Genomic DNA, 26,612 nt, shown 5'->3' with positions numbered 1-26,612 from the left:
AATAGTAGCAATACTTATCAATCCGATTTAAGAGTTACGTAAGCCAACAAAACGGATGAGACCGCCTTACTGCCCCGCAAAATCATCTGGATTACAGCTATGCGATTGCAATTTCCTAATGCCTTTGTATAGTATTCCAAATAATATAGAAAAATATAAATAGCACTACTAACGTCTACCAATACATTCTAGTTTTAGTAATTCAATCGGACCAAAGAAAAATCCGAACCGAATGGCGCCTTTCAAATACACAGTTGGTGTTTAAATTGGTTAGTGCCTGTCGTTGGATTTGAATACGAGAGATTATGAACGGCAACGTAAATGTTTCACAAAACAGCGTTTTGGCATATTTTTTATAGAACTATATAGCGTGTACATCCCACACACACAGTACTTTCACAAGTCCTAAATAAACATCTCTGTACATTAATAAATTTATTCTCCAGCAAAAAATACACAGTATGATTGTCATTATAGTAATGGAAACCTCGTTGAAAACACTGCACTCTAGTTTATTGTAAAATGTAGCACTTAAGGCAATTACCGAGCAGCAGTACGTTTAAAAATTATGTAAGACACTTGTTAATTAACTATTGCATAATCTGGAACCGTAAACAAGTAAATGAGACCAATATATGTAGGTGCATATATATGATGAGCCACAAACTCTACTTTTGCTTCCAATCAAACAAACTAGATACTTATGCAAAGCACAGTATTGTTGTATAATGAAAAATATACTTTTTCAGAACATGGCAAGACCCGTGACTAAAATTGGAAAATAAATTAAGAATACTAGTATTAATAAAATAATACATACATTATAATATTAACTTACATACAATTGTTTAAATGTAAGAATTATTTTATGAATAGTAACACGATAAACATTTTAAATGTTAAGATACAAAATGTTTCACGTATTTTGCATATAATATAGACATATTATATGGAAAATACGTACTGACGTATTTGTTTTCCACTCTTAAGTATACAAAAAGTAATTTCATACCATTTATTCATTAACATAGAAAATTCATAGATGTTATTAATTTAAAAGTGAGACATTAAATAATAATCACGAACAAAACTTTTAGGTCAAACAAAATGCAAGTTAATACATAAATTAACGCGTTTAGGTAGACGCGGTGTAGTTTGCAACACAACTTTGGGCTTGGATCATAACTTAGGAAATACAAACTCATTAAAGTCAACTGAGTGGTTTTTGCTCGAGATACTCAAATGGATATTATCAAAATTATGTTGCCCATTACACATGGAAACATCGGCAATTATAATGTAGGTACTCTATTTATATAATTAAGGCTATCGTGGCTCAAAGGCAAAAGCGTGCGACTGTAAAGGTGACGGTTGCGGGTTAGATTCTCACTGGGAGGAATGAAAAATTTAACACTAACAATTAAGAATTCGGCGGAAAGTGGGTTATGAAAATGTCTAAATACCCTCATTCTAGCTTGCTTTGTGCGGGTTACAAGCGTGAAGCTATTTATATTATAATTTGAGTTACTCTAATGTCAAGGAAATCTAGTTTCTGAACATGCAGACATTTATTGATTTGATTACAACAATCACGAGCCGCCGGAATCGCACATTTTTAAATATATAAAAAGTATACATTGGCACAAATAATAGCCAATTACTGATAAAAAGACTAAAGTAACTTTCCTTAGAACATATCTCACTGTCCTCTCGTCTTAGCGTAAGACAAAGGAATCATACTAGCAGGAAGGTGACTAACCTCCCTAGAAAATAGGACACCAGCCGAGTTTGAACAATTCATTCAAAAATTCTCAATAGGAGATTAAGATTCAGGTTTATGGGAGTGGAAAAATTTAAGCTGGTTAAGTGACGTGTAAATCGAATTAGTAGACGAAATGAGAATGAGCTAGGATACCAGGTAGTTACTTCGTTAGCAGAAATATACAGTACTACTGAAAATATATCGTCAGATAAATTACAATAAAACAACAATAATGACGATATTAAAGTTAGGCGCTTATAGAAAAAATGAATCAAATTCTGTAAAGGCATGTGGATTATGGTTAGTGTCGACGAGGCGCTAGTAAAATATAAGCAAGCAAATAAAATAAAAAAAAAAACAAGACGGTAAGTACATAAAGTTTATAATTTTAGGCATAGACAGAAGGGACGCCGTGCCAAGCCTATACATTGGATATGGATCATAAAAAATTGTCACAGCCTCCGGTTATGAGTAACTTGGCTATCACCGTGCCAAGCTGTCTGTTCAATAACTGTTAAATTTAATACGATGTTATAAATATGAGGACTGGAGTAACATTACCAATTATTTCTGAAGCAGTCATAAAATACTGCTGTAAAGTGATATAAACTGTCTGTTCATATAATTTTAGATGGAAACACGGTAATCTAACGACAAAGTTAAGTTAATATATTAATTTTAACTTTGACTTTTCTCTCAATCTCACATATCTGTCTTTATGTTTGGTACTACTATTTTTACACTTTCAATACAGGTCGAAAGAAGATTACAAGATATAAAAAAAAACCCTCAATCAGTCTGAAAACACAATTTCATTCAAAGCATTAACACTGACCCAAATAGAGAGAGCGGAGGGAGGAATAATTGTATTTCTTTCAACAAGATTGCCGAGGTGTTAAATCAGCCGCCGACGTCCACTAATGACCTGTTTACTGGCTTGCGTTAAAGTACAGTGTTTTATTATATATTTGATTTAACGTTACAAACATTAAGTTATCATGAGATAAGGACACCTTATAAAATCTAAGTTTTATTGTAGGTTTTTCCTCACTGTATTACCAGTGCTGGTGATTCGATTTATAAACTACGATAAGATTATTTTATATTAGTTAGTAAGAAACTAACGTCATCTATGAAAATAGAAGTTATACTCATTTCTTATTTGTTCAAATTTTAAAAAAGATTGGAGATATATAAGAATATGATATAACACGAACAAAACAATCTTAAATCTGAAATTGTCTGAATCTCAGATCAGATCAGAATCAGATCTTAAGAAAAATATATAAACGTAATAACATAATAAACGTAAGGCACCGTAGAAGACAAGCAAGCAAACATGTTAAATGAAAAAGGAAACAAATAGACAACGATATCTCTATTTAAGCTTTAATATAAGTACATATATAAAAAATAAAATACGTCACTTCCCAATTCGATAAAATCTGTAGCATTTGCTTTATCGATAAATAATGCTAGTACCTAGTTGAATATCTACGAATAACTATTATTTAGTTGTACACTTCCTAGTTAGCACTCTACGAGATTTATTGCGTGATAGAGTCTTACGCAGACGCAAAGAACAATACAAACGTACATTAGGTAAGTACATTAACTAAATAATATTTCATATAATTTATCGATTTTTTGTTACGTAACACAATTTATCTTCGCCATGGTTCACAAAAATCCAAAAGTTCACGCTATTGTAGTTGGCTCTATTGTAAACCAAAACATTCAATTATTCGTAACAATATATAATTTAAAATATGTATACCTCCCAATGTACAGTAGGTATATTTACAATGGAAGCCGTATGGGAACGAACCTTGAACTTATCATATCAGAGCTATTAGTATTTAGTACGTCAACCAAGGTCGTCGTCCATCGATTCGCCACGTCACCGGCATTAAGTAAAGCTATATAAAAACTACCACCTACATCACGTAACAGATGAATCACTCGTTGTACTATTATGGAATATAAATCCTTTATTATTTTAAATCTGAGCATAGCGTCGGTACTCACTAGTTACGGAAGGTGCATCCACAACTGACCTATGCATGTAATATGACAAACGTCACTTGAAAGAAATTGTTCGGCTTCGTTAAGTAATAGTTATTAGATACAACTTATAATATCAATCATATAAAATTCATTTAAATGGTTACTATATTTCATAACTATGACATAAGACAATCGATTAAGAAGGTATAGGTACCTACCTACAGTTAATACTGTAGGTAGGTACCTATACCTCTATTCTTAATCGATTGTCTTATGTATATGTATGAAATTCAAGTTCTTGTTAATTTACTAATGTAAATTAACAATAACTTGAATTTGTTTAAATTATCATAACTATTTTAATGATTGAGATCATTTGTGTGGGGATTTCAAAGACAATACAATTATACTTTTTAGGGGCATAACCAACTAGTAGTTGAGACTAAATTAACCGGAAATGCCACGTCATCCAATTTAACTAGAATGCATATATCCTTTTATTTTAATAGTTGATTTCTAGATGTGGACATTTTTATATTTTACCTTTATTTCTATTTACCAATATATTATTTCTTTTTTATTATAATAAGTATTATAAACCAACCATCACGACATCGTTAATCAAGAACTATGATGAGTCCTTAGTCCACTCTAAAGAAATATGGCTAATAATTTGTATTACATAGACAATATACCCAAGGCATTATATATTTATACCTAATATTAACTTAGTATCTTCTATTGAAGATTATAAGCGTAATCATTTTCCATGAAGCACACTTGTTTACGAAAGTCCAAAATAGCCATGTAGCCCGGACACCTACTGCGCACCTTTTTAATAGAATGGGGTTATGTATTTATAGTTTTATCGGTGGTGTTTCCGTATTTCTTAGTAAACAGATAGGTTAAATAGAATTTAGTTGTAATACACTTACAATGAATATATTTGTCTAGGTTGCTTATCGCCGATCCCTTTTTTCCACCCATTTTTTGAGATATTACGTGATCAGTGTTGAAACGCCGTGTTTTGTCGCCTAACTGATGCTACTCTATTCTATTTCATAAAAAAATAATAATTAAGACAATTAAATTTAATAAGTTTATACTATGTTATAAAGCTGTACATTTAGTGTCCACGTAGTGTCACCGCTTAAACATAAGTAAAACGTGGCAAGTAATATACGTAAATAATATACAGACGAAGTTGGAACAAAATTGTTTTTTAAATAATTATTTAATAAATACATTGAATTATACATTATTATAACGGGTTAGACTTGCTTTCATGTCACAAGCTGGTAGGCAACACGTTCACTCCGAAATAAATGAGGAAGTGGAGTAAATTTGAAATACAGTTTCAGACGCAACGAAATTAAATTGTTTCTTAAATAATGATATGTCATGATCGAACTTGTATTAAGTATTTCAGTTGTTATAATTAATATTGAAAAAATATTTTTATGTCTGACACATTTAAACACTGTAAAAACAATATTACACTAAAATTCCTAACATTTTTGTCACGTTTTTTTTCGAAACATTCTCTAGTCCATTAGTATAACACAGGTGTATAATATAGAACAAGGTCTATCAATCAGCGATCTGGCAGGCCGCCGGTACACGTCGTCGGCTGTAAGTCGCCACGTATCAAACACACGCCAGCGTGCAACGCCGCAGTATCGCCTATCAACCGCTAAATGAACATCATTAAAAGGTCACCACAAAGGCGATGATTGTATTAGTGACGCGTGACGCTCAACAATCAAAACATATTAATGATTTTGGCATTATAAAATCAATCACACACGGATATGTTATATTAATATTATTATAACGAAAATACTAAAAGTCAAGGAGAATTTATACGAATCGTGGAAAAAATGGCCTCCAGTACCTACTCGCTATAAAATACAAGTTGATATTTAAAATTCGATGCAGCGCGCCCCGGCGCATACAATCGTACGCATCTGCGAGTCAAACTGCCCGAGCAGACGTATGGTGGATGATGTGTCCATCGTATCCAGAGCTTTTTGTATTAGTAATAAATACAGGAGAGAACACTAACGCGGAGTGCCAGCCCGCGCTGGTACTTATCAAAGTCACTTGGACCGGTTACCAATCCGGCCGAGCGAGGCTGAGATAAAAAGTCATAATACTTTAGCTAAGTTGTACGGAGAAAGAAAACGGGCCGAATGTGTTCTTTAATTTGTTACAAATTAAGATACCCTAGTATCAGGAGATAGCATACAGCCATTTGGAAACACGAAGATAGACAATTACAGATACGCGAGCGGTGTATAATAAATTAAATAGTTGGTTGGGGCTTTCTCGAGAATTCAGACTATTTGAATTACATGGTGGGTTGGCAGATAAGTTTGTAGCTGTAATTGAATGAGGGTCTATTTCATGGTCTCGTAATAGAACTGACGACGATCACAATAGGTACATATAAGTAAGCAATTTAAATAAAACGCTCTCTACAAAACCAAGTTTATGTTTTATTTAGCTTCTATTATGATGACATCCATTCCGGACGAATGAAAAAATAAAGTAATGGAAAATAACAAGTTGTTTTACAGTTGTTTCTACTCACTTACGTACGTCGAGCGATGAAAGATAAAAAATAAAATTGGAAAACGGTTTAGAACTGTCTGCCGTACTTATACATAAAATAAATTTAACGCTAAAGAGAATACTTGAAGTAACCTATCGTAGGTTTTATCATAATTTTAATTTAAAAAGTACCTAACTTATATCTGAAAGTTTGTAAATAAGACAAAAATGTGAAAATAATAAGATTTTTGGCATAAATAAGTAGCATTTTATAAACCAATTGAGAGAAAACACTAAATGTCAAGAGAAGCTTGCCAAAATATTATATGCCAAAATATTAAATAGAATTGAAAACTGCAATTAAATCGGTTAAACCGTTACTGCGATTAGCGTTAACAAACGCACAGACAAACATTCAAAAATGTTGAAAATAACATTTTTTTCTCATCTATCTTCCATGTACAGACACCGACCTGTTACTCCCTACATATAAGTACAGAAATAGTATTATAAAAATGGTGCGAGAAATCATATTATCTTTGTTTAAGAATTCACAACGTGGCGGTATCGTGGAGGTGAGGATAGAGGATAGAGGAGTCTCATTAGGCACGCCACGCAGCTATTATTAACTTCAGAATTATTCCCAGCGGCCTCTAAGAGACGTCTATTTTCGTTTCTACTCGCGTGTTCTTTTTTGCGTCGAATGGAAAGAGTTTGGTGAAATTGTGTTGAGTTAACTATAACTAGTGTTTAACGTAGACTTTGTTGTTTGATGAAAGTCACTTAAAGATAAGGTAGTACTAACCAGATATACATCTACATAGTTAGTATTAGAATTCAAATAAGGTATTATAATTGCATGAGAAAAAGCAGCAGCCGTAAGATACATGTACATAGCACGTGGAGTAAACACTTAAAAGTTAGTATATTAAATGTTTATTTCAATGTTCGTTTCATGATTTTAGTTTAATTCATTATTATGTGTGACACTGTACTAACATTAAAGTAACTAATATCACAACCTAAAATCCTGCCAAGTCTAGAAACAACACATAAGGTAAAAGACAACAAAATGTCTCCATTCTTCCATTTCTATTAATAATAATATGCAGAAATAATAAAATGTGATAACTGGCACGTCCTAATAAAAAAAAATACGTGCTTATCGAGCACAGTCTAATAACAACCTCGTATATAATTCATAACGTAACATTAACAATTTTTTAAATATAAACGTTTCAATTATAAATGTGGGTCAAGAAACTCACAACGCAAACGCATTATGTTTAAATGCAAACGTATCATTTTCTATTCGGCTGGTAATGAGCCACGTAGATATATAGCTTATATACGAGTATATCTACTCATCTACATCACTTTTGTTTTAGTATGTAATAAATAAAAAAAAATGTGAATAAATCAAAACTTGAGGTTATCATGGCACAGTGGCACATCGTCGATTTTCGATGTGGGTTCAATTTTCAGGATAAGTTTTTAGCACAACTATTTATAATTTCCCATGCGGTCTCTAACAAAGAATGCAATAGTTCTACGATACATAATATGTGTTATTGTATGTTATTGAAAAAATATATATACCAATACGAAAAAAATATATGTACATGTATGTTGTAAGTGTACTTTTAAGGTGATCGTATAACGCGATATATTAAATTACAAGCTATTTCATCATTCATATGTTTGTAGATAAAAATGACACATACATTGCTATTGCAAAATACATGCAAACTGGCAACAAATAAATAGATAAGAAAAGGCATCTCTTTTATTGAGATGAACAAATCGAAACCGCGCTCAGGTGCCAAGACGGTAAGTCATAATGTTTAAGAAATATTCGCGAACTGTACCTATACTGACTTTATTTATAGCATGACTTGTAACTACTGACTCTACTGACTACGTAGAGTATATAGTAGCGATATATGTTTTATTTATATCACGTCAGTGGTGGGCGAACCGAATAAATAAATAAAAAAATTCGAACCAAAGTTAAACTTAATATTATCTTGCCATATTTAAAAGTTTAAACGCGTTTTAAAGTTATAATAAGTGACACTGATTGATCGTGGTGCATTTGGTAAATAACTTACTGAAAATACGATAGCTGTTATGAATTATAAAATAGATATAAATTATTTTCCTAGTCTGATATGGTAAACCGCGGCGTTTACTACCGTAAATCCAAATTTTTAGTACAAAAAAATACTCTATATTAGTACTCTATGCGCTACTAAATTTACACGGATCATAAATATTTTAAAAGCGTATACATACATATATCAGATGTCAACATGGCCTATAATACATTCTTTAAGAAATAAAGTACTACCATGGGGGAATCCTGAAAATATAAGATTACAAATAATTTACACAAACAAAATACGAGTACTTCTATAAGTCGCAAGCGTAGCTAGCCATTGGAAATAATACTGTACTGAGAGCTTGTCAGTTATTCTGATAATCCGATTATTTACTAAATTGTTGACGGCAGAGGCTCTCTAAGAATATCAATATTGACTCCACGACAACAAATAGAAAAGAGTAAAAAGAAATAAATAGGAAAGAATATTATCATTTATATGTAAAAATAATCTATACTAATATAATAAAGCGGAAGAGTTTGTTTGTTTGTTTGTTTGTTTGTTTGTTTGTTTGTTTGTTTGAACGCTAAGATCTCTGGATCTACTGGATCGATTTACTTTGTTTTTGTTTTGTATGAAAGCTGCATTCTTCAGAAGTGCTATAGGCTATTTAGTATTATATTACAAATATGTACTAATAAATTAAAATACTTTCGAATTTGACATGCAATTTATTCTGCCATGTTAATAACAACCGTCGTCGCTACGCGACCGCGTTCCTTACCGCGTCATTTTGATAGTCATCCTTATGAAAATAAATATAATAGTCACTTTTAGCATTTCATCTAGATTGAAATTATATTTCTATAGAAATTATATTCTTATATTTCAAGCAGGCGTAGCCGCGTCCGGGTCCGCTAGTTTTAAAATATAGTAACACTGTGGCTTGTATTTTATAACTAAGTCTTCGTGTTGATTTCTTTTTTAAAATATTTTATTAGTAAGTTATCTTAAGAAATCTGATTTTAAAATTATTATATTTTTGTAAATAGCGGTCATACAGGTCACGTGCCCCATAAAACGTATCAAGGGACACGGACCAAAAGTGAATTTAAAGTATCGAAACTAAAAACGAAGCCAATATATGTATGTATTAATGTAAATATATTACAGTACGTTCGACGACTCGTGGCCGGAGTTAAGTTTTCTGAAATTTTTAAAGCCAAAAGTAAACAAAATCGTGACATCAAATCTGTATAGATATCTACCGCCAACTTGGGCGGCCACAATTCATCGACCGAACTGTACATTAGTATAGAACACATAATTTCAAAAAATGTCTAAGGCCAAATAAACATTCACATCTAACACAAAATATCGAAGCAAGGCCAAAGGAAAAATTTAATCACAGACTGAAAAAGAAATGAGAGAATCCAAAAACACGATGCGCAAAATATTTTCAGTACGCACGTAGGGGTAACTTGGGAGTATGAGGGCAGGGGTGGTGGGTAAGGATGAAAATCAATTTGGGCCTGTGCGTGGCGGTGTGGAGGGAGTCACGGCCAAGGTCGGTCGTCTCCACCCTCCGGCTGCGTCGATAACGATAGCGTTAGGGTTGCCATTCTTGTTTTTATATCAACGGAATGTTATTCGATTGGACAAAAGATCTTATATTGAATGTATGGTGAATTTTGTTTCCAATTGTAGATAAATCTTACAAATTAACGACAAACTTAAAAATATTATAATAAAATGTATTTTTAAACATGATAGATGAATGTTTCTTTAAATACAAGTAAATAGACCAAAATTAAGATATTCCAAGTAAAATAAATATTTTTTTCAAAATAATAATAATAGCTCAATCAAATTTTGAAACACTAGCAACCCTAAATCCCACTCAATGAGTGCGGACCCACAGGCGCGTAACGTCGTCCTGGCAACCGTCGTCACCGTCATACCGTATCCAACCTTACAACCTACAGAATACGGTCGATAGAGGCGAACACTCACACAAAAGCCGCTAGCTTAATATGCTGCAATAGAGACAGAGAGCCACACACTCACCGCAGCGATGTGCCTCTATGACCTTTAAGATACGGGAGACGGAGCTGTCACAGCCAATTGATCGTCAGCTCGTTACTCGCGAACTGCGCATGTAGTAGCAGTAGCAGATACTCTAAATTGTCACTTGAAAAAATTGATATAATTTTACTAAGCTTTAGAAACAAATATACACTACATATTATAGGTTCTTTTTATTGACACATTTTATTAAACAGGAAAACAATGAAATGCACTTGATCGAAAATATTCAAACACAATATGACTAACATATTTGCATTATTCACTTAACCGTTAATAAGCGCGTCGGTTGTGGCATAAATAATGTGATAACGTTGGTGCTTGCAGCAAACACAGTATAATCATATTAAATTCCTCACTAAATTTTATTATTTTATTAATTATACTCCACATTTATTGGTGTCTAGTCTAGTTTTTCATGAAATATGTAAAGAAGCAAACATCTGTACACTGTTCGAGTATAAAGAAATTGTCAAGTTTCTACATAATTGTCAAGACACTGGGAATTGACTGGCCAGAAATCAATGTAGCTCACCGTCTACCAGGGCAAAATGAAATTAATTTATATTATAAAAACATTTACCGCAAGCATCTGTAAATAGGCAATAAGATAATTTTGTAACTAAAATGCTCATTAAATTAAATTCTTATTATAGACAAATGTCGCTTAATAAGAAGCTAAAAAATCCACTTCTAAAACTCTAGCATAAAGGACTAAAATTCTTAGCATAAAGTACATCTTTTCATTCATCGCTCTGTACGTAACAAGATAATGTTATCAGTGAATCTATTATTCGGGCCTATCGCAACTGATAAAGTGATAAAACGGCGACTATACGAGCTCTAGATCTGATATTTAAGGGTAATATTGTGCTGCTGTTGCAATTTAACGTGTCATTTTTGTATATCTTTTTTATAAATTTTAGAGTATCTTGAATAAAGCGTTTGCATTAAATTGAAATTATTTATTTTTAATTTATAATTTTGATCGAGAAATATCGAGTGTTTTAAGCATACAAATACCGGTAACATTATAAAAATGGACTATTATAATAAATCTCAATAATCGTCTTTATTTAAAACCTAATAAACATTAGCAGTCAGGTGACCATAAAAAACGCCCACGACCATCACGTCCCAACAGCACACAAAAGAAATAAAATATACTTCTAATTGTAACCATGAAGTCAGTTAATACTGTTAAGGTCAGAAAATTATATTTTTATGATTTCGATAACATCTGTAGACTTTATTGCACATATAAACAAAGGTGTTATTCCAACAGCGTCACGTAGGCGTAGACCGAGAACGGAAACATGAAATCTTAAGCAATAGCCATCTCAACGAGGCCGAGCCCCGGTTTCACCTTTGCCTCAATAGCTAGAAACTCTTGCACCCAATGTAGCAACGGCGCGGCGTATGCTCGTTTTATTAAAAGTAAAAACGTTAAGAAACGTAAAAAATGTTTCAAACGACCGGTTTCAATAACAATATTGTACAAATTTAAATAATTCTTCACATTATTCATTTTTTTAAATGAATAATTGAATTTATAGAATAAAAAAAAATTAAACAAAGTCAAGTAAAAAGTCAGCAAATTTATATCACCCAGGGCAGTTTAAAATTTCAAATCGATCCAATATGCGTGCGCTCACAATACATGCAGGGCGAGAGGGGACGCGATATGCAATATGTATGAAGGCCTATATGAGATTCATTTAAAATTTAAAATTCGCAATCGTCCACTTTCATCACATATGCACACTACGCTCTAATACTGAGGCTGCGGTATCATATGATACTGCCGTGTAAATAGAGAATGTAATCAATGTTATTAGTTACATTTACAACGCAGGAATTGCGCACAAATCTTATTTGTGTTTGCGAACTGAATAAAGTTTTTATAGTATTTTACTCTATGTATACTAAATTAAACATAAGTAATATTAAAAAAAACAGTAAAAAAAATTGTCTAAATTACTAAGAAAATGTATCTCAATATGTCTTTAAATTATTCATATAATAGTGTATATAGTTGATATTGCATGGGTTTAAAAACCGGTACGTTTGCAATTAAAATACCTTAATGTCGAAGTAATTAAAATTGTGCAGTAAAAAGTTATGTCAAAGTTATTTGGAATTTTAACTACAAATGAATTGCTAAGAGTACATCCGTACATGATTTCTTTGGTTACATTTTAACATAAAATACAGACAAAATATATTCGAATAAAGCAAAAGCTACATGATTTATTTAAAGTTTGCGAGTAATTCAACAAGACAGTGAAGTACCATTGTTTCACGCCGGTATAATGAGCTGAGCTTGAGACTGCCAGTTTTGACGCTAACTATACACCTGGGGCCATTTTCTACGATATACATCGGTAATTTGATCTTTCTTAACTAAGTTATATAGCCCTTTTCGTATAAGTATGTAAAAGCAAAGTTCATATATTTAGAGTATATTTTATTTCTTTTTGTTTATTTTACCTCACCACCATATTTAAGGATTTTCCCTCTCGTTTATTTTATTATACTTATTACTGAGTGACTTTTACTCAAGATGAGAGAACGCTCCGAGACCCTTATTTATCTGACGAGCACGAATATCTGTTTCATGTTTGGACCTTTGAGAATCAACTTATCAATACTTATATAGAAGTATCTATATTATCCAAAAAGGCTGTGACATTTTAACTCATTTATTTTTCTATCTATCTATCTTTATTTATCTATATATATTATAAAAAAAAAATAACTTGAAAATAAAATAATCAGAATCACAAACTGAAAGTAACAAGTTTTCGGTCAGCAAACAAGAAGTACAAAATAAACGGGACGGGAATGCAAATACATATAATAAATGGAGGTAATTACTTCTGTGTATTAACACGCCACTCGTTTCCACTGCGAGATGGAAGTGCGGCGCTGTTTACTACGTGCTAGTGAAAATGTAATTACCCCTTTTTCCTACTGTAACATAAATTAAAATTCCAGCTATTATGAACTTATCGCGAAACGATTTGTATCGCTATAAAAACTACTACTATATAATACTGCAAAATATTTAAAGTAGGAAAATATTTATTTCTTAAGGCAATATTAACCTTAAGTAGCACTAAATATAAGAAAAGTCAAAATCAAATAAACACAACTAATCTTGCAAAAATCTAAGTAAATTCATTTCACCAAACAAAAAGGACAATAAATAATTCTAAATAGCAGCGATCAAAACTTTCACCGCCGTATATTACTATATACAGTATATCTACTATGTAGGTACCTACTAGGGAGTTCAAAACGCAAGAGCCTTCATTGAGCGGCTCCCGGCCGTCTATTTTTAGGGGCTGGGGGGGTAGTGACGTCACGCCCCTTCCATTCAACCACCCCCGCCACGTTGCGAACGAGACGAAACATGTGTTCGCTTTTCTAGCCTGTCGCTCGGAAAAATTGCTATCTGATTGGTCTGTGGGTGTTTTAATTTGAAATTATCGGTTATTGAAGCCCCTTTGAGAGGTTTTTTCTGTATCGTTTCTTTTCTCATTCTTTTCATAGTTTGTGTTTATTCTGTACATGGATATTACGTAAAATTATCTTTTGATCCCATCCTAGACAAACAAGAGTTCCAAGCAACAGTTAATAATTTTGGGTGGAAAAGTAATTTGTTAACTTAGTACCAAAAGTAAACACATAAGAATAAAGATACGTCCATATTATATAAAAAGGTAAGGTGAGTAATCATAGAATGTACACACTAAGACTTATTATTCAAGTTTCATTTTAAGGGTACACTGTTTGAAACTAAAACACGACGCGTATGGATGAGTTTCCTATTAATCTTAGCTTTATTTACTTTTAATGAAGCAATAACTTTTGTGGTGTTTTGATACGAACCATTTGCGAGTTTTATTTCGGTGAGATTATTCACTACGAGCTCAAAAGCGAGTTTTGTTCGTAGGAAAATTAACTAACACGGATCGATCTCAAGTCGAAATGAAATGGTACCTAATATCAGTTGACATTGATCGTTAATATGACAGAAATATTTTGAGGATTCCTCAAGTTTTTGGCCAAGAAAGGGATCGTTCAATTTCTGAAGATACCTTAAAGAATAGGGTAAGAGAAAATATTGGGGTTGAGAAGGCACTAAAAGAGGATATGAAGGAGAGATTTGTTTTTAAAATATTTAATTACGTATAGTGTCTATGCTCAGTACGCTTTCATTCACACTGACAATATCATAAATAACATTTTGCGCATTAAACATGTTTAATAACCACTGTATAGTTAAGAGCTTAGGAAATATAGTAGGAAGGATGAAAATAACTTCGTGTGTTTTTACATATTATTATCATTTATAGTAATTTTATTTGCATATTGTATAAAAAGTAAAGTTTCTACATTTATTATTATATTGTACTCCATGTATAGCATATACATGGAGTACAATATAATATAAAAAAAATTCTTTTTTTAAAGGTCAATATGAATATTATATTAAGATAAGTTATATAAGTGTAATAGATAAACATATTTTTATTGTAGGAATAGGTAGGCTAGGTAGATAGAATTTTACTAAATAAATATAACATATAATAAAAAAATAAAAAAGAATCTGACGCGAGACCCTATATTAAGTTCTCGGAGCCACTCGTGTTGAAGCATTTATAAATATGGTTTTATTTCTTCAGAAGAAATGTTCTCATATCAGTAACATATGTAGAGCTCGGTTCCCACACTCTATCGAGTGCAGCCGATAGTTGTAGGCTTACACAGTTAGTGTGTGTTAGTGTGGAAATTAGTATTTTTACAACATAGGTACCTATATTGCTCGGCTCTAATTTATATCAAATAAAGAATAATCATAAATTATGATTAATAAAATTCAATTTATCATTAAAGATTGTAAAACTGTTATAAAAGTATAATTGCATAATAATTATAATACAGTTATATCGCGGCATTTAATAGGTGTTAAATAAGCTTAGTAAAACAAACGCCATTATGGACCCGAGCCGCATTACTTACCGACAGAATGATCGTCGCCGTGAGTCAACTGGGCATCGTTAACTGTTTACGATACTACTATAAATGGATCAGCGCGACGTTTTCCGTCAATAACGCATAAATACTTATATAAATTGAGGCCGTAGTGGTGTAGTGGTAGGTACATACGTGTGACTGTAATCGCGATAGTGGGTTTGATTGCCACTTCGTGAAAATGAATAATTATTTATTAACACTTTCATTTGTTTGCTCTGGTAACAAGGTAAACTGAGTTGAGTTCCGCCACTCAACACACAATGGCTTGAAAATTCGGCGGAAAGTCAGGAACATTAAAAATGTTATAACAATATTCAGAACATTCCATGATGCTCCAATTTTCCTCTACTAAGGAAGAAATTCCAAGAGTTATTCGAACTATAACAAGCTCGAAGTAACAGAAGAACCTTGAAGCATTTGTTCTTTGAAAAATACGTACCTAGATGGTTTTTCTATTAAGTATTTTTATGAGGCTTAGTAAGAATTCTCTTATACGTTCTTCCTTCCTGTTTCTAACTAATATAGTTGCTATATTTTTTTAGCTTCACGCTGTTCCCGTACTTAACAGAATTGGCAGAGAACCTAGTGTTAAGACACTCCGTTCTATGTTCCATTTTTTCTTGTTTTTATTTAATATTTGAAAATATTAAATATTTTATTCCCTGGAGTAGGATCTGGAGTAGAATCGAATGGTTGCACGCTTGCCCCTTTATAATTTATTTAGATACAACAAAAAATATATATAATACTTTACAATAATAATAATTGTACTAAATTTCGAAACTCCTTCCGCATAATTTTGGCAAAAGAGATGCATAATTTTTGTTTCACGTATTAAAATTTATATTTAATAAATATACCTACTTCTATCAATGAATAGCGTCTAATTAATATTAAATTATTAATTATTTTCTCATCAACTAACAACGAACACCATAAATATGACAGACACCGTAAATAAGTTACTAATTAATTTCACTTGTAGCAAGAGGATCAACAAATTGTGATGTTGTTTACTGACCTCGTTCTCGTTTGGTACACCGCTTGTTTATACTGGGTTGTTTACCTGGAATAGAAAAAACGTTATGAAATTAACATAAACATAAAAGAAAACACCTCTTCAAAACTTGTGACTTTTGAGTGTAATTCCGCAAATTAGGTGTCATTTTTATATAGCGATTTACTTTTCAGCTGTTTCAATAGAATGTATACCTTATGTACAAAAAAGTACAAATTTCAACGACGCTCAATTAACATTTTTGTATGATATTACGATTAACACTTAAATTAAGTCAAATTTATTTATGAAATTTTACTAATTAGCCTTAAAAAAAGTATTAAAAACCTACGAATTCTAAATAAAGCTAAAGCGTTAACATTGAAAGCACGCGCAAGCGCATAATAATAGTCCAATAAAACAAATTCAAAATAGACACTATCAATACTATCGATCCCATGATAATGCTTACCTACACACACTAATATATTTTGTGTTCGAATAAAAAATAAAATAAAGTAAAAACAGCCTTAAACATAAAGAAATGAGATTCAAATTAGCCTAGCATTTAGTAACACACTTGTCACAACAAATTAGATAAACAAAAAGTGACTTTATTAGTAACTCATTAAGATACAAAATACAAACACTTCTTTTCTCAGTACACAAATCTAATCGAATGGTTCGATAAAACACTGAGAGAAAGCAATTAACGTCGTGTTTCGTCTGAGGGTTTAGGCATTTTTTAAATTATCTTCGTTTCCAAGACGAGGGATAAACAGTTGTTTTTCTTATTGGCAATGGGATATTACAAATTGTTTTTAATATTTATTCATATATACAACAAAGTTTTGATATAGACTAAATTGAAATAAGAATATACTATTTATACCTTTCAAAACAAGCTAAGCTACCTGATGAAATAGAGAAAGAATAGAGAGAGTGGCACATCCCTAAACCAATTCTTACAATTTCCATAGTATCAAACACGAAAGCACCGAAAGCGTGTTGAGTGCAGTATTCGACGTCGTTTATAAGGAGACATGCGTGCCAGCGTCTAACATCAAATGCAATTGTACCGCGTTATCTGCGAACGTAGCAAATAGACGAACATGTACAAGGGTGCAATGCACTCTGTGCAGCGGCCTCGCCGACGTGCGTCACGGCTAACAATACTGTATTGAAATTTATAATACACTTATGTGTAATTAATACTAAACATAACATAAGCATTTGTTTTAAAATAGAAAATTACACTAGAAATCCTAAAAAAAACACATGTTTCGGTTGATAAAAGAACGTCTAGACAAACTAGAAACATACCTACTACATCCATCATGCAGTGTTGTCACGATGATTCACGGAACAATAGCGCAGTCCAAATGGCTTTCGTTTCAGTCGCAAAATATGAACATTTAAGGTAAATATATTTAGTTAAATAGATAGTTATTGTAAAGAAATTTTAGAAAATATGTTAAAATAATCTAGTTTTATTCAACTATGTCGATACAAAACACTAAAACAATAACTATTATATACACACATAAAATACTTATAAGAGGATCATTATTAAACATGGGTCATATATAGGCGAGTCGAAGCCGAGCTTTCACTAAATGCGCCTAAACTTACAGATAAGTACTTTTACAGCACAATAGATAACTACTCCTTGCACGGCATACTAATGAGCCAAACGGTCCCACAGATGTGACGACCGATATACCTACTACAGCTATCTACAGTTACATATTATTATAGCTGTATGTATATACTGCACCATGCTTTCTTTATTGCAATTATAACTTTTTTAGATTCAGTCTGGATCTCGCACATATTAGGGTAGATAGAGGGGACCAAGTGTTACTTTTGTTTCCCATTTTCCGCTGAATTTTGAAGGCTTTGCCTGTAGAATGGCGGCACTCATCGCCGCGCTTGCCCTATCGTCGCAGCCAGGGAATGAAAATATTCAATATTTCAAAATGAGTGGGAATTAAAAAAGCCTGTGCCCCTGCGCAACGACTGGCTTCAACCTTCTGGCCTTTATAACTTGTTACAGATTAATTTTATAAAAAATATCTGACATATACAATACACATCAAGTTCTTGTAATAAATATGTAGTAACTGCAACGAATGCGACAAAAACACATAATAAATAATAATTACGATAATTAAAGTAAATGCCAACAACGTTACATAAACAAAATATATTCTTATGCAAAAAGATATATATTGTATAAGATGTATATATGTACGAAAGATATACCTATATTGAACCTATATAATATGAACCAACACATACCCATATTGAAAACAAATCAACAATAACCTCAATCCCCAACAACCATTGCTAAACCAAAACCGATGGCAATGATCATTCGGCTATCGTGCGGCACGTGATTGACATCACGATATCGCGACTTTCGATACTTCGAAACACTTAAGGCTTCTGGGCCTCATTTTTGTTTACACAACGCGGTTAGCACACAATAAGCGTTTAAAATATTCCATTTGAAATGATAACTCGACTAAAATGGGGTTTTTTTTAATGTAATTTTATTATTATACGCTTCGTTTATTAAATATTGCAGCGCACTTGCAATTGGATGAAAAGCTGAAAATTTACTTATAAGTTGCATTTATTAACGTTGCCAAGTAAATAATATCTTGAATTCATCATCATATTTCTGAATTTCGTAATTTCTTCATAAATTATATAAAGTTACCACAGGAAAAGTTCTAGACAGACGTTTTGTAGAGAACTCGAGAATGGGAGCTGAACCTAAAACTTTTGTGTTCAGTTAGTCGTGACCAAACTACTTATACAATAACCAATATTCATGGCCATTTAGATAAATATATATTATGAAGATACTTACTAAACTATATAAAATATAAAATTACAATATACCATCGGTGTACCGACCTCAAAGAAAAGTAATTACAGTCTACCTGAATGGGTCAGTATCTTACATGTTACTAGCATCGTTAGTATAATAATGCGAGATTTATGGACACTTACAAAGGCTTAAGTGTCCAAATGACGGTTTTCATTGACAGATTAGAATTTAACGCGTGTTATCGTGTACATTTATAAGCCTAAAGACAATAAGTCCTTGTCCATTCATAGCGTTTAATAAACAAAGCAAGTTTTGTATAAAAACAGCGTAAATACCTTTTGTTTTTATGTCCCATTCAAATTATTTTGACAGAACTTATATTAACGCGTCGTTAATTTAGCAAATATCTTTTATTTGGGTACTTAAAAAGAATATTCCTTAATAAATACAGCAAAAAATATTAAAATAAAATATTTAATGTTCCAAATATCAATTACTAATAAAGACTCCATCTCTCATCTACTCCCCTTGAGGTAATGAATTATAATTTATTAATATTTTCATTTCTTCGCTCTGGCACCATGGCAATAAGCCCGAGGTTGAGTTCCGCCACTCAACACGTATGAGGATAAAAACAATCATAATTACGAATATTAAAATTTATTTAGAGTCTAATCCGCAGCCGACAACATACTTAACTGAAACGCAGCTTCCGTTTTCAAGGAGAGAGAGAGGGTATTGTTTACGGAGCAATAGTGTAGTGTTGATTAGAGGTCGGGAGGAATGATGGAGTGCGCTCGTGAGCCAGCCGTTGTATCATTAGCTGGAGGGTCATCCGATACGCTGGGTGCATCGTACAAACAAACAAAACGTTATATAAGTGAGAATGGGCGTTTACGAGCGTGTTGTCCATGTCTCGAATGATACGTGTGTACTGAGTAAAGGTACAATTAAAACGAATTGCACGTTGAAATCGTATGTATTATTGAGATAATTTTAGAATATTGTTCATTGAAGATATATAGACAGGACAGTTGTGGCGCATGCGTGCGCCTATAAACGCGACAGGTTGTGAGTTCGATTTCCACTCCAAGTAATAAAATATTTATTATTTTCGTATCCTAGCTCTGGTAACGAGACAATGCGCAGCAGAAAAAAAATATTCAAGAATTGCACCACAAAATACCCAATTATGTGTTACAAGTAGGTTTTATATACAACAAGAAAATTATACAAACAAGAAAAAACTACATAACATATTTATAACAAAGACATGAGGAGGAAAGACAGACGCACGTACATACATAGAATACAAAACCAGACGACACGTACAACACGAAGACACAACCTCGATATCTGGTCGACACGTTCTCTTCCATCAAGAGCGATTAGCGTTACATGCTCTATTGTGGGATCAGTGAAATAAATGAGTGTACGCCCTGGGAGAGGAGGTACCTAACAAACAACAATATAAGCGATGTGAAAGTAACACAGACGAGATATATTATCCCAAAGGCAATGTGAAAGTTGACGACCGCTAATCTACATGACAGGAAATGGATAGGTTAGCTGACGGCGTCATCGTGTTGCCAAAACTTGATGGCTGAACCGTTTTTCTGCTTGGCAGGTTACATAAAGTTCTGTTGTAGGAATATTTTTATATGATTTTTAAGATAATTAGAAAAATATGTGAAATAAAAAGGCAACAATAAGATTTGTCATCTTCATATAAAATAATTCACGGCCAAATATAATATTAAGCACGTGAGCAAATAAATTACTTGCAGCATCAGAGGAAAAAAATTGCTTCAACTTAGAACTGGTTTTGCTATATGTATAGCTTGTAGGTACATATGTATGTACAATGTACATATACACGTATTTGAAAGTATTTTCTTTATAAAATATAATCATAGGCATTTTTATTTTTATCAGGTTTCAAGTAAAGTCGAGTAAACAACCAATTAACGAATAAAATAAAACTAGATTTAAGCTGACAAAATATAAGTTAGTAAAACATTTGGAATTATTGGAATAAGTAAAAATAAATAAATAGGAGTATATCTCAACATACGTTCTTCATAGATTCAGAAATATTTATTACTAGCGGACGCGCGCAGCTTCGCTTGCGTATTTAGGGCTGAATTCCAAGAAACCACGAAAGATGTGTTCAATGAAATATTTTTAAGAGTCTAAATTTCAAATTTTATAAAAATCGGTGGCAATTTAATGATTTTTCCATACAAACTTTCAACCCCTTATTTGCATACTTAGAGGGAGAATTCTAGAAAACTATGAAATACGTATTCAATTAAATACTTTTAAAAATCTAAATTTCAAATTTTATAACAATCGGTGCCGATTTAATTTTTTTTCCATACAAACTTTCAACCCCTATTTCACCCCTATAGGGTTAAAGTTTTTCAAAATCCCTTCTTAGTGGATGTCCAGATTACAAAAGCAAATATCTGTCCAAATTTTACGTTTCTACACACAGCGGTTACGGCTGTGCGTGCGTCTTACCTCAGTCAGTGAGGACAAGTCCTTTTATATATATAGATTAGGAACCTATTATAATGTGGTACATATTAGGTACAATTTACTTATGCTCCCACTACATGAGTTCAATAGTCTCTAATGCCCACAGATAACTTGTGCTTGGTCAAAATATGCCTTTCAAGTTTCGATTTAATAAAATTCCAATGTTTTCGTGTTTACAAGAAGGAAATAATGTCTTTTACTTTTGATAACACGTCCAAATGGATGGAAAAAATATTTTATGGTAAAAGTAAAAAGAACATTTGTAAAACTAATAAACAAAAAAATGTTAGTATGAAATGACGTCATAAATTATTAGCCTGCAAATTGCAAAATAGGCAGAGAGAACTGAGGCGGAACTCAACGCCGCGCTTTTGTCTGAAAAAAAAATTAAATATATAATTTTCTCGAGTGGTAATCGACCCCACAACCTGTTGCGTTTACAATCACTGGCCTCACATGATTAGTCAGTCGTATTTTCCTATAATAACTTTTATAAGCAAAACCACCGCCCCTATTATAATAGTGCGCCGTATTTTATCTAAGAATAAACAATGGTAACGTGACTGTCGGTGCTCTACACCTATAGGACAATTGCATTAAAAAAATTCCATCGTTCTAGCATTCTTTACTTGGCAGTATGCGCGTATGTATAAAATGCATACCATTTAATTACGACGATAACGTCCAGAACGTTATCGTACGAACGGTTTGTTGCACATAGTATGTGCCTTCTTGGGTACGGGTAAAGATGGGTATTTTTATTACAACTTTTTTTTATCAAATATGTAATTTTCATTCAATATTAACAATTTTTTTGTTAAATAGAAAATGTGTTAATTATAGTGAAAAATATTTCCAAAATTACAAAACGCATCGTCTTAATTTGCTTTTGGACTCATCCGAAAGATGCGTAAGAGCATTTACAAGCCATGGCATCAAGTACGGCAACGGAGCGCACACCGTAAAGGCGAGTACCAGGCGCGAATAATCATCGAGGAGTTTGGCAGTGTCAGTATGGCAACAGCGCGGTTACGTAACGCCGGCGGGGAGCGGGGGACGGGGAGGGGAGAACGGGGGTACCAGGGTGAGTGACCTGCATGGTCCGCCTGCCAATTTGCCCATCGCATCACATCACGAAATCTTCGCTGCATGTAATGCAAAACATACATACATACTTACATACATACTACACCGCTAAATACTTGCCAGTGGATGCTATTATGGCCCTAATATTCGTGGATGTAGGGTGAAAATTCCACGAGCGCTAAAACGTAAAACAATACGTTAAGTAATAAGTATCGAAATATAAACATAAATATACCTAAACAAAATTTCAAGAATTAAACTTCCAAGAACATTTTGCAATTAAAGGCATTACCAACTTGTAAATTTAGGTAAATGACAACGCCAATTTGGCTAAAACGTTAACGTCATTTTAAAGTCTCGACGTTATAAAGTAAGACAGTGTAAGACCAGGAAACCGTTCGAATATTGTGAGACAATTTACATTCGTAGACCGCGAACAGTTTCGGTACAATTCCGCTTAATTCAATCGTACAAGAGGCCGGCGCGGAAACACGAGACGAACAGCGTAATTGTCGGCGTCGATCACAAGCCATGTCCGGGTGAAATATCCTTGAGTGAGTTCCACACAATGCTTCGGCGACAGACTTTTTGTGCAATTTTCCGCAACATGGCACAAAGCGCTATAAGAGAATACGAGTAATTAAGGAAAGGAACGAACGTACTGTACGTTATTGCAGTGCTTCAAGCCAACCAACACAAATGTATAGTAATAATAAAACGAACTAAACGTCTTGAAATAATTTTTACAGGTTTCAAAATGTTGGTGTTGCACGATCACCTCGCTGCAGCAGCACCGAATGTTGACATAATAAAAAACAGGATTGGTAACGAAACCCTCGCAAAAAGCGGTTACTTCGGTCTCGCTAACCATCGCCGCGCCAAATTTGGCTCAAGAGCGACTTGGCAACGTCGTGCCGGCCGCTCATGATATGCACGTAGCCACTTTACCGGGCGTAAACAAATGGTGTTGCGTCATGGCCTCGCATCCAACAAATTACGCCTAATGTTGATGGCCGTAAAGCTGAATTTAGATCGAGGGCTATAAACTTGTTATTCACGAATTTCTTGCTATAATTTTGAATAACACCTAACTATTTACTGGATGAAAAAGAAATTTATTTCACAAAACTGCGCCGTCGAGGATCAGTAAAAAACAGCCAATGAAATTATAAAAATTTTTCCTCGTGTTTTTAAAACGTCCGAATATTTAGTTACGAACGGAGCACATTTGTTTGCCACGAGACGCGAGCGGGCGACCTCGGTGTGATAGATTTGAAAAAGAAAAACAATATTTGCCCGCGCTCAGTAGGTAATATATTCCCGACAGTCACGTTATCCCGTCACGAGGCCCGGCCTCTGCGCCACGTGCCCCGACATCTCGTTACGCAAACACCGATTATATTTTCCATCTCAAAATGTGTTAGGAAGCGTGACCCGCGGCGTGATGTTTCACAAAACCCTGAATACATAATGCAATCTGATGAAACACATACAGTACAGTACAATACAGCACAAAGGTGTATCGACTAAATACCTACCACATCTTCACGCTCCGCACATCTCCTACATCTTGTTGTACCAATCTACAAGGAGCCCAAAGTTCCTCTTCTCTTTGGATTAAACGCCACAACTAAATACATTTTTTTATTTAATCGCCAATGTTAATAAAACTCATGAATATTTTGCGTTTTGACGTTTATTATATCAGTCATAACACCATTAGGTGCTTACTTACACCTACTAAAATTCAGTAATTCGATTAATACACTATAAGTAAAATGTATTACAACATACTAAAACAATTTGTAACAGAATAAATTATATGAAGTAAACATTAGATATAGTTAGGTACCGACTGAAACTGTAGAATAGACTGAAAGTATCAAATAGCGACCAGTTTAACACAATAAAGGTTTGCAATCCAATTTCGGTTGGTGCGTAACAAGACGCCGAGTTACTTTCAAAATTGCCCCAGATGTTAGTTAACGGTAAAGACCATCTCACGACAGATGTGCAGGCCTTTGCCAACGAAGAGGTGACTGAAAAATTATCGATGATGATGACTAGTATTGCTTAAAATATATATAACGTACATTTAAGGTGTGGAGTGCGTCCTTATTAATTTAAAGGAAAATTTGTTTAATTTCATTTTTTTATTGCTATAAGAATAACAGATTGTTATTTATCAATATATTGACGAATATATTTTAAAAAGTAACAAAAAGAATATAACTAAAGGAAAAGTAAAAAATATTATAACAAAAAGATTTGTTTATTATTATTTTATTGTAGTAGGTAGAGTTATAAAAAAATATTCTAGTTGGTTATCAAAATGCAGGCCACATTTCTAACCATTTCCTGGTGGCCCATAAAAACACATTTTTACACATTGTAATCAGTAGTACAAAACTGTTCACGATATCTGCGGTAGGTACTCTCCGAGATAAGTTGCATGCTATCTTAAATAGTTCCTGCCAAAAAGTCTACGAATTTCGCCAAAATGTGCCTAAAACAACCAAGGCTATATAAAAATGTTCAATTATTTAGAGCTGCAGAAAAGCCTATATTTAAGCTATACCAACTATACATTTCCTTTTTGTATTTCATTTATCTTTTCTGCATACAACGAAGACTGTTGTTCTCTTCGTTCACATAGTATTGAGCTAATATTATTATCAACGGTGACGAGTGTATCACGCACCCATTCTAAATTAATTACCGGCAAAACAAACAGTCGCAAAGATAATGGGATTTACGTATCAATCATTTATCAACGTGATATATTGCGCTGTTGATTATGCAACTTTACCTACATATAAATAGTAAGCTAAAAATTCAAATTAAACTAGCTTCACGCGGTATAGGCAAGCAAGTAGCAAACAGCAGGATAGGCAGAGGGAACTTAGTGTTAAGACACTCCATTCTTCACTTTCCGCCGAATTCTAGAGGCATTGCGATTGAGTGGATAAATAATTATATAATTTTTTCAAGTGAGGATCGAACCCACTACCAGTCGCGTTTACAGTCACACTTTATGCCCCTGCGCCTCGAATGGCCTCTATCAAAATTGCCAAGGAATTTTCACTTTAGTATACCATCTGGTTAATTCGTACGGAGGCGTCAATTCCATACAGCAGTTGTCGCGGATGCTGTCTTTTGTGCTGGTCGGTTTTTTGCAGGAACATCTGCACACGCGGTTGCAAATTGTCGTTTGGCTGCATACAATTTGCAGTTATTGTATTTTGTACGCGTTCCAGATACTCGTATGTAGTTTCGACGTACCTACTAAAATTTAACATTTGCTTGTATAACAAGCCTACGTTCTGTGTTATATAAAATATATCTACCTACGTACTTTTATTATGTTATGATCCGATTAATAATATTGCGCATGTTCTTATTATTTTATATTGATTAGATACTTAAAGAGCATAACATTTGATAAATATGTTTTATCGTTAAATTGTTGCCTAAAAATAACAACTGCAAAACAACCCTTATCTTCAAATTACATAATCAAACAAATAAATACTATCTCAATATACTCAGTGTTTTGTTGTAGATGTATTTATAAATGGTCTCTTATAACATGATCAC

At 33.1% G+C, this 26,612-nt stretch overlaps 1 long non-coding RNA gene across 1 annotated transcript in view; it reads right to left on the bottom strand.

Moving 5' to 3' along the window:
* The window catches only part of LOC146533166 (uncharacterized), a 55,269-nt gene that overhangs the window by 22,866 nt on the left and 5,791 nt on the right, over positions 1-26,612 (bottom strand). Inside the window, exon 3 of the long non-coding RNA XR_014878651.1 lies at positions 16,574-16,618. This is a non-coding gene — a long non-coding RNA (uncharacterized LOC146533166). The remainder of the gene's footprint in view (positions 1-16,573; positions 16,619-26,612) is intronic.

This window comes from Heliconius melpomene, chromosome 13 (genome assembly GCF_056956725.1).
Source record: "Heliconius melpomene rosina isolate 202511_hmr_F chromosome 13, ASM5695672v1, whole genome shotgun sequence".
Classification (NCBI taxonomy): Eukaryota; Metazoa; Arthropoda; class Insecta; order Lepidoptera; family Nymphalidae; genus Heliconius; species Heliconius melpomene.
This window is presented reverse-complemented; position numbering and strand designations above follow the sequence as displayed.